The sequence below is a fragment of the Durio zibethinus genome, unplaced genomic scaffold (assembly GCF_047325235.1).
Source record: "Durio zibethinus cultivar Kanyao isolate XHJ-2024 unplaced genomic scaffold, ASM4732523v1 HiC_scaffold_388, whole genome shotgun sequence".
In the NCBI taxonomy this organism is placed as follows: Eukaryota; Viridiplantae; Streptophyta; class Magnoliopsida; order Malvales; family Malvaceae; genus Durio; species Durio zibethinus.
In genome coordinates, this window is record NW_028323011.1 from 695001 (window position 1) to 700000 (window position 5000).

The following is a 5000-nucleotide window of genomic DNA, read 5'->3' on the forward strand; positions in this document are numbered from 1 at the left end:
GGCAGCAAACCTGTAAAATCTCAAACGCTCTTTAAGGGGGTGTGAGTTCTCAGAGGTTTGATGAGGGATAGGGGGCCAACACAAGGGCCAAGCACCAGCACCCATCGCACGTCATGTGCGCACACCCCCCCGGCCCCCCTCCCAATCGCCGGAACCCCAATGCCGCCGGTCAGGTTCTCCGGCGGTACTCCGGCGATGCTCCGGCGATGCTGTCCCGAGTGAAAAAAATGCGGCACCAGCACATGCTGGAGCCAAGCATGGGCACCGTGGCTCAAAATCGAACTTCGGCCAAGGCCTCGACCATCAATGGCACATGATGACGCATGGTGATGGCACATGCATCGACCATCATCGGCATAGGCTGCCCTTCGGTACGGGCACTTGCCTCGACCGCCATCGGCACAAGCTGGGCCCTGGTGTGGGTTGTTGCCTCGATCACCAGCGGCACATGCTGAGCCTTGGTGCGGGCGGTTGCCTCGAGCACCATCCGCAGACCCTGGGCCCTGGTGCGGCCGGTTGCCCCGATAACCATCGGCACACGCTGGGCCCTGGAGCGGCCGGTTGCCTCGATCACCATCGGCAAAAGCTGGGCCCTGGTGCGGGCGCTTGCCTCGACCACCATCGGCACACGCTGGGCACTGGTGCGGGCGCTTGCCTCGACCACCATCGGCACACGCTGGGCCCTGGTGCGGGCGGTTGCCCCCAGCACCATCGGCACACGTTGGGCCCTGGTGCGGGCGCTTGCCTCGACCACCATCGGCACACGCTGGGCCCTGGTGCGGCAGGTTGCCTCGACCACCATCGGCACACGCTGGGCCCTGGTGCGGCAGCTTGCCTCGAGCACCATCGGCACACGCTCGGCCCTGGTGCGGTCGGTTGCCTCGAGCACCATCGGCACACGCTGGGCCCTGGTGCGGGCGCTTGCCTCGACCACCATCGGCACACGCTGGGCCCTGGTGCGGTCGGTTGCCTCGAGCACCATCGGCACACGCTGGGCCCTGGTGCGGGCGGTTGCCTCGACCACCATCGGCACACGCTGGGCCCTGGTGCGGGCGGTTGCCTCGACCACCATCGGCACACGCTGGGCCCTGGTGCGGGCGCTTGCCTCGACCACCATCGGCACACGCTCGGCCCTGGTGCGGTCGGTTGCCTCGAGCACCATCGGCACACGCTGGGCCCTGGTGCGGCAGGTTGCCTCGACCACCATCGGCACACGCTGGGCCCTGGTGTGGGCGCTTGCCTCGACCACCATCGGCACACGCTGGGCCCTGGTGCGGCAGGTTGCCTCGAGCACCATCGGCACACGCTGGGCCCTGGTGCGGTCGGTTGCCTCGACCACCATCGGCACACGCTGGGCCCTGGTGCGGGCGCTTGCCTCGACCACCATCGGCACACGCTGGGCCCTGGTGCGGCAGGTTCCCTCGACCACCATCGGCACACGCTGGGCCCTGGTGCGGCAGGTTGCCTCGATCACCATCGGCACAAGCTGGGCCCTGGTGCGGGCGGTTGCCTCGACCACCATCGGCACACGCTGGGCCCTGGTGCGGCAGCTTGCCTCGAGCACCATCGGCACACGCTCGACCCTGGTGCGGTCGGTTGCCCCGAGCACCATCGGCACACGTTGGGCCCTGGTGCGGCAGGTTGCCTCGACCACCATCGGCACACGCTGGGCCCTGGTGCGGGCGCTTGCCTCGACCACCATCGGCACACGCTCCGCCCTGGTGCGGTCGGTTGCCTCGAGCACCATCGGCACACGCTGGGACCTGGTGCGGCAGGTTGCCTCGACCACCATCGGCACACGCTGGGCCCGGGTGCGGGCGGTTGCCTCGACCACCATCGGCACACGCTGGGCCCTGGTGCGGGCGGTTGCCTCGACCACCATCGGCACACGCTGGGCCCTGGTGCGGGCGCTTGCCTCGACCACCATCGGCACACGCTGGGCCCTGGTGCGGCAGGTTGCCTCGAGCACCATCGGCACACGCTGGGCCCTGGTGCGGCAGGTTGCCTCGACCACCATCGGCACACGCTGGGCCCTGGTGCGGGCGCTTGCCTCGAGCACCATCGGCACACGCTCGGCCCTGGTGCGGTCGGTTGCCTCGAGCACCATCGGCACACGCTGGGCCCTGGTGCGGCAGGTTGCCTCGACCACCATCGGCACACGCTGGGCCCTGGTGAGGGCGCTTGCCTCGACCACCATCGGCACACGCTCGGCCCTGGTGCGGTCGGTTGCCTCGAGCACCATCGGCACACGCTGGGCCCTGGTGCGGGCGCTTGCCTCGAGCACCATCGGCACACGCTCGGCCCTGGTGCGGTCGGTTGCCTCGAGCACCATCGGCACACGCTGGGCCCTGGTGCGGCAGGTTGCCTCGACCACCATCGGCACACGCTGGGCCCTGGTGCGGGCGCTTGCCTCGACCACCATCGGCACACGCTCGGCCCTGGTGCGGCAGGTTGCCTCGAGCACCATCGGCACACGCTGGGCCCTGGTGCGGGCGGTTGCCTCGACCACCATCGGCACACGCTGGGCCCTGGTGCGGGCGCTTGCCTCGACCACCATCGGCACACGCTGGGCCCTGGTGCGGCAGGTTGCCTCGAGCACCATCGGCACACGCTGGGCCCTGGTGCGGTCGGTTGCCTCGAGCACCATCGGCACACGCTGGGCGCTGGTGCGGGCGCTTGCCTCGACCACCATCGGCACACGCTGGGCCCTGGTGCGGCAGGTTGCCTCGATCACCATCGGCACACGCTGGGCCCTGGTGCGACAGGTTGCCTCGAGCACCATCGGCACACTATCGGCCCTGGTGCGGGCGGTTGCCTCGACCACCATCGGCACACGCTGGGCCCTGGTGCGGGCGCTTGCCTCGGGCACCATCGGCACACGCTGGGCCCTGGTGCGGGCGGTTGCCTCGAGCACCATCGGCACACGCTGGGCCCTGGTGGGTTTAGGCACATCTTCAAATTTCTGCCGTGCCAATGCCATTTTTATGGCTTGTAAATTCATACAATGGTCCCCTAAGCCTTCACGTGAAGTTTCGTTGGAAGATGACTCGTTTTCTATTTTTCACGATTTTCGAAACTTTTTGCGGTTCGGGATTTTTTAAAATTTTTTTATAAGGATTTTTGGCCCCAAATTTTGTAGGCATGATCCTTCTATTTTTGTTGGCATGCACAAAAAAATTCAGCTAAAAACTCGAAGTAGAGAAGATTTTGTGACCGTTTGAAAAAAGTGTCCCCATTTCAGACACTTTAACGGCTACTGGTAGCAAACCTGTAAAATCTCAAATGCTCTTTAAGGGGGTGTGAATTCTCAGAGGTTTGATGAGGGATAGGGGGCCAACACAAGGCCAAGTACCAGCACCCATCGCACATCATGTGCGCACACCCCCCCGGCCCCCCTCCCAATCGCCGGAACCCCAATGCCGCCGGTCAGGTTCTCCGGCGGTACTCCGGCGATGCTCCGGCGATGCTCCGGCGATGCTGTCCCGAGTGAAAAAAATGCGGCACCAGCACATGCTGGAGCCAAGCATGGGCACCGTGGCTCAAAATCGAACTTCGGCCAAGGCCTCGACCATCAATGGCACATGATGACGCATGGTGATGGCACATGCATCGACCATCATCGGCATAGGCTGCCCTTCGGTACGGGCACTTGCCTCGACCGCCATCGGCACAAGCTGGGCCCTGGTGTGGGTTGTTGCCTCGATCACAATCGGCACATGCTGAGCCTTGGTGCGGGCGGTTGCCTCGAGCACCATCGGCAGACCCTGGGCCCTGGTGCGGCCGGTTGCCCCGATAACCATCGGCACACGCTGGGCCCTGGGGCGGGCGTTTGCCCCCAGCACCATCGGCACACGCTGGGCCCTGGTGCGGGCGCTTGCCCCGAACACCATCGGCACAAGCCGGCCCTTGGTGCGGGCTCCTGGCTCGACCACCATCGGCACACGCTGGGCCCTGGTGCGGGCGGTTGCCTCGAACACCATCGGCACACGCCGGCCCTTGGTGCGGCCGGTTGCCTCGACCACCATCGGCACACGCTCGGCCTTGGTGAGGGCGCTTGCCTCGACCACCATCGGCACACGCTGGGCCCTGGTGCGGGCGCTTGCCTCGACCACCATCGGCACACGCTCGGCCTTGGTGCGGGCGCTTGCCTCGACCACCATCGGCACACGCTGGGCCCTGGTGCGGGCGGTTGCCTCGACCACCATCGGCACACGCTCGGCCTTGGTGAGGGCGCTTGCCTCGACCACCATCGGCACACGCTGGGCCCTGGTGCGGGCGCTTGCCTCGACCACCATCGGCACACGCTGGGCCCTGGTGCTGGCGGTTGCCTCGACCACCATCGGCACACGCTGGGCCCTGGTGCGGGCGGTTGCCTCGAACACCATCGGCACAAGCCGGCCCTTGGTGCGGGCGGTTGCCTCGAGCACCATCGGCACACGCTGGGCCCTGGTGCGGGCGGTTGCCTCGACCACCATCGGCACACGCTGGGCCCTGGTGCGGACGGTTGCCTCGACCACCATCGGCTCACGTTGGCCCTTGTTGCGGGCACATGCCTCGACCACCATCGGCACCTGCGCACCCTCGGTGTGGGATTTGCTTGTTTGGAAAAAGTGTCCCCGTTTCAGACATTTTAACGTCTACTGGTAGCATATCTGTAAAATCTCTAATGCTCTTTAGGGGGTGGTGGTCCGGCACCCCCTCTCCCCCCCCCACGGGGGGAGTAGGTGTGCGCGATGGGCCTCCCATTGCGTGCACCCCGGCCAACGTCCCTCGAACGAAATACAGGGCGTGCATGCCTTCCGGCGATTTTTGTCCGGCGACTGGTTGCTCCGGTGACCGGCAGGCGCCCATGGCCTCGATCGGTTGGCTTGCATGCAAAAAAAGGGAGCCGAGCTCCAGCCCGTGCACGCGGCGGATGCTGCCCTAGACCCCAGACCAAGTCCCTGAATCGGGCAACGGCTCCCTGGGGTGGTGCGAGCAGAAGCTGCGGTTGCGGGCTT